This window comes from Ictalurus punctatus, chromosome 7 (genome assembly GCF_001660625.3).
Source record: "Ictalurus punctatus breed USDA103 chromosome 7, Coco_2.0, whole genome shotgun sequence".
Lineage (NCBI taxonomy): Eukaryota > Metazoa > Chordata > Actinopteri > Siluriformes > Ictaluridae > Ictalurus > Ictalurus punctatus.
This window is the reverse complement of record NC_030422.2, coordinates 26,141,393-26,149,148: the sequence shown is the minus strand read 5'-3', so window position 1 is coordinate 26,149,148 and position 7,756 is coordinate 26,141,393. Positions and strand designations below refer to the sequence as shown.

The following is a 7,756-nucleotide window of genomic DNA, read 5'->3' as shown; positions in this document are numbered from 1 at the left end:
TCAGATAAATAACAGATATAATATTAAGAAAACACATAATAGTAGAATACCAGGTCAGTTCCCGTGAACAACTTAACAGTGAAGAGAGCTACACAGACGTGTATTCACGATAGCCACTTTAATTGGAAATAAGTCAGCTTGGGCTCGCTCCCTACCATAGTATATAAGTGGTCATTAAGGCCCCTCAGAATGCGTCATGGTCGAAAACCCGCCCCTTCCTTTCGTTGCTACGGACTACAGAGGTATGTGGATTTAGCTTTGTCGCTTAGCTCTTTGATGCTAGCGTTGTGCATTTACCATGAGATTTGTTTGTTTAGTGTGACGTCGGGCGATCGAGACTGTGTGTGAGTGTGATGTGCTGCTTACTCTCAGTGTGGCGTGCCGTCAGGGCTTCCAACTGTGTAGCATGGTAGTTTAACGTAGCTCCGGTCGGAGCACCAGCTGTTGCCGTCACAACTATGATTTTCGGATGTTCCATCGTGAGTATCATGTCATCGGATCATGGTAGGTAAATCTTTTAGTTCTATTACTCGAGCTAAACTCTATTGCATGCATTCCTAATTGAGGTTGTAACACCTGTTCTTAGGGTCCTCGGTTTTGCATGCGTTAAGGCGGGCTGAGTGAGATGTGGTCATATCGGTATAGCGCCTCCCCCTCATTCGTGGAGCCACGTTGCTGCTGTTTTGCTCTGCTGCTTTGTTGCTGCTTGATTCTGCTTTGGGGCTGATTGACCACTTGTTTGAATTTGCTGCTTCAGTTTGTTTTGCCTTTTTTCCTCTGTTTATTTGTGCTTTTGATTTTGTTCTGTTCTTTTTGTGTTGGTTACTGTCATTAAGATCAGTTTTCTTTAATTCAACTGTGTTGTAACAGTCTTTCAGTTATGTTGATACTGCTATGTGGTACTAGTGGTTTTGGTCAGTCTTGGTGAACTTGCTACCTATAATCAGTTTGAGCTCAAGGTTTTCTGTTTTCATGACGGTATGTTTGTCTTTGTTTTATTCTTTTGTTTGTCTGCTTTGAACGTAGTGTAATTGTGTTTTTGTTTTCTCCTTGTAGGAGCTGAGTGCTTCCTGAGGCTGGGGGAAATTCTTGGCTGCACTTCAGGCTTTATCTAATTAAGGGTTATTACTGTTGTGTTCATTGCAGTGAATTGTGGGTATGATTCTGATTAATGGGGTGCTTTTCCCTTTTTGTATAGCTGGTGCGGTTGTACTAGCCTGCCCTACATACAGGAAGCCTCAGTCCTCCTATGATTATTGTTAACTTTCTCTTGTGTCTGTTTTATTTAGCCAGTGCTTGATTGTGTTGGCTGCTCCTTTTTTAAAATAATTCTTGGGCAGTCTTTTTAACTTTAAAATAAATTGTATTCTTGTATGGAAACCCTTGCCTGTTCTAAGTGGAATGTACATGCATGTCTTTTATTTGGGTTCTTTTCCCCATTTTCTCGGGGTGGTGTAGTTGGTACAGCATGAACAAACGAGCCACATTGCTACAAGGAGATTAAAACACTACTTACCACTCTCTTCCTTGCTCATCACTGCTCTGTGTCTTCAAGCAAGTCAGTTGTCCGTGTTATCTGAATCATCTGAAATTGGAGTAGACGTTGGAGGAGCTGACTCTTTTCTGTGCAAGGTCTTTTAATTTCTCACGTTGCAACAGCAGCTGTACTTTGGGATGCACTAGTGATCTGAAAACAACACATTTTAATGAACATTTCCCCCAAAAAATATTTAAAAAGCAGGCAGGCAAATTATGATTCTTGAGTTGTTTAAGAATATGACTGAGTGGACCTCAGCTGCAGTTCAGTCTCTCACCAGCAGAAGGAGCTTTTACATTGAATCACACTACAGACATCAACTTATATATTGTTATTGAGGTTTGTTTAAATGCAATCAGGTGTCCAGTCAAACATGTTAATGACTACACTGACTACAAATAGACATTCACAAAATAATTTTAGCTGTCTAGCACAGAGTATTGGAGTTGAAATAGCTAAAAGAGGCACACTGTGGCTTAGTGGTTAGCATGTTTGCCTCACAGGGTCAGGGGTTCGATTCCCACTGTGGCCCTGTGTGTAGAGTTTGCATTTCCTCCCCGTGCTGCAGGGGTTTCCTCTGGGTACTCTGGTTTCCTCCCCCAGTCCAAAGACATGCATGGTAGGCTGAGTTGTTTGTGTGTGTGTGTGTGAGTGTGAGTGAAAGAGTGAGTGTATCCTTAGATGGACTGGCACCATGTCCAGGGTGTGCCCTGCCTGTGCCCCATGCTCCATGGGATAGGTTCCAGGTTCCCTGTGACCCTGAAAAGGATAAGCGGTATATCCTGGGATGGGTGGATAAACAAAAGAGCTCAAAGTACAGACTCAACTTTAATTTGAGGTTATTAACATCCACATTGAATTAACTTCTATATGCAATCCTCCTAATTTTAAGTGGCCAAAAGTATTTGGACAAACTGTCATAAATTATCATACTTGGTTGCAAAACCTTTGCAGACTTGTCTATGACTGTCTGGAAACCATAGGCATAACCAGATGCTGGGTTTCTTCCTTTATGATGCTCTACCAGATCTTAATTACAGCTGTCTTCACTTCCTGCTTATTCTAGTGGTGTTTTGCCTTCATGAACTGAAATGAATGCTAAATTAGTTTCAGGTCAGGTGACTTGCCCATTTTAGAATATTCCACTTGTTTGCCTTTTTTAAAAAATTGGGTTGCTATGAGAAGTATGCTTTAGGACATTGACCATCTGCAATGTGAAGTACCGTACAATGAGTTTTGAGGCATTTGGTTGAATCTGAGCAGATAATTTAACCCTAAAAGACTTTAACATGCCTATACACAGACTTCATCCTGGTGCTTTTGTCAGCAGTCACATCAATAAATACAAGGGATGCAGTTCCACTGGCAGCCATACACATCCACGCCATAAGATGTATGCTTTAGATCATGAGCAGTTCCTTTCCTTCTCCATGTTCTTCTCTTCCCAACATTCCCAAGTTGATCTTTGTCTCATCTCTCTATAAGCTGTTCCAGAAATGTGTGGGCATTTTAAAATGTTTTACCAAACTCTGATTTGATCTTCCTGCTTTTGAGGCTCTATGGTTTACACCCTGTGGTAAACCCCATATGTTCACCTTGCTAAAGTCCTGACTGTGACAGATACTCTTACCTGCTGGACAGGGTTTTTCTTCACAAGAGAAAGAATTTTTCTGTCATCCACCACAGTTCTGTATATCTCTCTAATGGGTTTGTTTTGATTTTTCAGCCTAATGATGGCTCACCCCACTGCCAGTGACAGCCCTTTGGACTTCATATTAAGATTCCAAATGCACTTGTAATAAATTCTAGACCTCTTATCTGCTTATTTGTAAGTGAAATAATGAGGGATTACAGCTGGAGAATTGCAGAAGTTAGTTGCGTCTTTGGGGTCAGAATGTCTCCAAAACTACAATCCGAAGTCACCTACATCACCACAGGTTGTTTGGAAGGGTTTCAAGAAAAAAGCCTCTACTCTCATCAAAAAACAAACTCAAGCGTCTTCAGTTTTCCAGACACGACTGGAACTTCAAATGGGATCGGGTTCTATGGTCAGATGAAACCAAAATAGAGCTTTTTGGTAATAAACACCAGAGGTGGTTTTGGCGCACACCGAGAGCTAGACTTATGGAAAAGTACCTCATGCCCACGGTTAAATATGGTGGTGGCTCTTTAATGTTTTGGGGCTGTTTTTCTGACAGAGAACCTGGACATTTAGTTAGGATACATGGCATAATGGACTCTATCAAATATCAAGAAACATTGAATGAAAACCTGACTGCCTCTGCCAGAAAGCTTCAAATGGGCTGTGTTTGGATCTTACAGCAAGACAATGATCCAAAACATACATAAAAAAAAAATAATAAAAAAATAATAAAAAAAAAAACCTGTGGGGTGAACTGAAGAGGAGAGTCCGCCAGCGTTTGAAGGATCTGGAGAGATTCTGTATGGAGGAACGGTCTCAGATCCCTTGCCATGTATTCTCCAACCTCATCAGGCATTATAAGAGAAGACTCTTGTCTGTTATCTTGTCAAAGGAGGTAGCACAAAGTATCAACTTAAAGGGTGCCAATAATTGGTGCACACCTATATTTAACAAAGATATTTTTATATAAACCTGGGTTTTGTCTGCAATTGTTTATCCATGATATGTGATAAACAAGATATGTGATTTTAAATGATTTTAATGATTACACATTTTAAATGATTTGCAGTTAAGACATGAAACATTTGTGGTTTGGTTTCTGTTCTAGTTGAGCTGTGTGAGAGGTGAGGAAATGCTGTCATTCACATTCTCAGTAATGCCAAAATTAAAACCGCCACACCTGCATGTTCTCACTCTAGTTTCTGTGGTAAACACTAACAGCACTCAGTGAGCTCAAGGTCCTGGTTCACTACGGTCATTAAAAATCCCAGGACACTTCTTGTAAGGAGTAGGGGTGTAACCCTGGTGTCCCGGTGAAATTCCCTCATTGGCCCTTATCTATCATGACACCCTAATAATCTCCATCTCTGAATTAGCTACATCACTCTCCTCTCCTCTCCACCAATGGATGGTGTGTAGTGGGTGTTCTGTCACATCATACACACTGGTGGTGGTTGAGAAGACCCCCCAACCCCACCCGCCCGTTCAATGTAAAGTGCTTTGAGTGCCTAGAAAAGCGCTGTATTGATCTAAGGAATTATTATTATCATCATTATTATTATTATTATTATTATTATTATTATTATTATTATTATTATATACAAATAAAATGGATGAAAATACGTGCAGATTTATTGGAAAAATCTGTCTTGGAAAAAAGTCTTAGAATCCCTTTCACTAATCACATCTAGGTTGTACATTTAAGAACCCCATTTTGTGACTAGCAGAAGCCCTGCCTCCCAGCTTCAGAGGAGGTTCTGACATCATGTCCAGTGAACTTTTCTGATCTTTATGGAATGCATCAAACCCAAAACCTGAAGTAAATCTGACAGAATAGAAAAATTTCTTGATTTAGGAAAGACCTCATTCTTTTAAAAGAGTTAGCTTGCTTACTCAATCAAATGAGATAAAAATATTTCCAGAAAGGTCCACTGGATCTCTTGTTGAGATCAATCATGAACCTGAGTGAAGAAGCAGAGGAACTGTACAAGTTCAGGAGTTGAATAAAGTTATGTTCTGCAAATTGTTGTTATAATTTCTGGGTTCACCTGAAAAGAGCAGATCAACTTTGACCAGAACGGAAGTCTTTCTCTCTTTCTCTCTGTGTGTAAGAACACAGGAAGTGTAGTGGCTTGAACACAGGAAGTGTAGTGGCTTTAACACAGACTACTGATCAGTCAGTCCTTCCTCAGTGTGACAGGATGGAGCTCCGTCCACTCCGTGTGATGATCTGTGAGTAAATGTTTTCTTTGTGTCTTCATTAGAGTGAGTGGTGGTTTAAAACAATATGTTCAGATGAAGTCTAATGATCTGTGTGATGAGGTTAATATGTGATTAGAACATTTTCGTAAGAGTCTCTGATATGATTGTTGGATCAGTGTACATCCATATCAGTTGTGTGAGTTAGTTCATTTGAGTTGAGCCCATGTGAGAACTTTTTTTTTTATTTGGTTACTGAGGTTAAGGTAAAGGTTACATTTATATATAGAATAGTATTAATTAGTTGCATTAATAATGATATCAGTGGGAGTGTACAGTACAGTCCCCTCTGAAACTATTGGAACGGCAAGGCCTATTCATTTGTTTCTTCTGTACACCAAAGACATTTGAGTTTGCGATCAAAAGATGGATATGAGACAAGAGTTTAGGATTTCAGTTTTTATTTCCTAGTATCTACCAATTGGGTGGTCTGAAAGAAATGTGCTATATTCTATGTCGTTTAACACGTCTACATATAAATACCAGGAAAGAGAAGCTGAAATTCTAACCTCTCTTCTCCTTTTCATCTTTTGATCTCAAACCCAAATGTCTTCAGTCTGCAGCAATAACAATAACTTGGCCTGCTGTTCCAATGGTGTCACAGGGGACTAAATATTTTTTATTTTCAGCATAGTTTATGTGCATTGCTGTTAATTGGGTGTGTCCTCACTGCATCCTGTAGTGTAATGACATTAGATTAGATATACTATGTACTGGATGTTCTAAGTTTAACTCTAACCCCAACCCTAACCATAGATGGATAACAGTGACGTACTGTGTCTGCAGTATTAATGATCTGTGTCTGCCGTTGGCGCATGCGTGTTACAACATGCAGTACCTAGTGGATAAAATCCAATGTGTCATTACGCTACAGACTGCAGTGACCTTTTGGTCCATTTTAGTGCATATGTGTAGAATCTAAAATCTGCCATCTTCAGGATTTGTGTGTTATTTGGGGTTGTAGAGTGTCTGAGGTGACGTGGAGTTTTTTCTGAGCATGAATCAGATTTTCGTTCGTGATATTTTTGTGGGCTTTTATCATGGATGAACATTTTCTGTTTCTTATAAGGTATGAAAGGAAGAATATATGATCAAAGTGTTATTTTGTTACTTTTAAATAAATAAATAAAAGATAGTGTTGATATGTTGTGCGTGAGCGTATGTGTGTGGTAAGAACTGCAGCTGCATCTGAAAAGGCATACTGTGACAGCTCTACTGCATTAGATTCAGTACCTGCTACATTAGATTCAATATCTATTGCATGCCCCCCATCCCCCCTCCATATTAGAGGGGACCATGTATAATGATGATCTATTATATATATATATATATATATATATATATATATATATATATATATATATATATATATATATATATATATATATATATATATATAATCTGTTTTTGATAGATAGATAGATAGATCAATAAATAGAAATAATTTTTTTGCTTTTGTGTTTTTGTACTTTTTTATTACTTTTCATAACTTTCATGGTTTTAAAAAAAAACTTTTATGACTTTTATAAAAGTATATAATGGACAGGTATTGAACATGAATAATATGAAATGTTTCTGAACACTATAACTACTTTGAACAGAGAACTAGGCTGTAATAACGTGGACTATTTTACATGTAAAACATCTTGCATTACATTCGTCTTACATTCTAAAAACATTCACATTGGGACGAATAGGGACGAAGGGCGCGTCTCCTTATCCATGACATTGTTAAATCTCCGTCTCTCACCCAGATAGCAAAATTTGTCTGGCCCACTTGTTGGCTACATACTTGCTTTAGTTCTAGTCCAGTATACGCCTGGGTCCCCGGCCCAAAACTGGCCCACACACTGCAAACCGACACACACAATTTCCTCAGGCCCAGATCCGGCCCACACACTGCAAACCGACACACACAATTTCCTCAGGCCCAGATCCGGCCCACACACTGCAAACCAACACACACAATTTCCTCAGGCCCACACACTGCAAACCGACACACACAATTTCCTCCAGCCCAGATCCGGCCCACACACTGCAAACCGACACACACAATTTCCTCAGGCCCAGATCCGGCCCAGACACCGTAAAGTGAATTATATTGTTTTATTTGGCCCGGGTCTGCCCCAGACACTGTAAGACAGATCTGGCTGAGAGTCGGCTTGGTCACTGGGCCAGATGTGGCCCAGAAACTGCTAAATGTACTTCATTTTAGTAGGGAAACTCAGATTCAACCATTTAATAAGATTAAGGGCTTTTATTAAACATTAACAAATACACTACAATATGAACATTTATTAACAACACACTTTTAAAAA

At 39.4% G+C, this 7,756-nt stretch overlaps 1 long non-coding RNA gene across 2 annotated transcripts; it reads left to right on the top strand.

Annotated features, from left to right (window-relative positions):
* The first annotated feature begins 189 nt into the window (after positions 1 to 189).
* Positions 190 to 1,523, top strand: LOC108267292 (uncharacterized). Of its 2 annotated transcripts, none has more exons than XR_008396700.1 (3): positions 190 to 242; positions 318 to 504; positions 1,057 to 1,523. It is a non-coding gene; the product is annotated as an uncharacterized LOC108267292 (long non-coding RNA). The 2 variants fall into 2 exon arrangements; XR_001813052.2 differs by lacking the exon at positions 1,057 to 1,523 and adding an exon at positions 587 to 1,005.
* Positions 1,524 to 7,756: the final 6,233 nt, after the last annotated feature.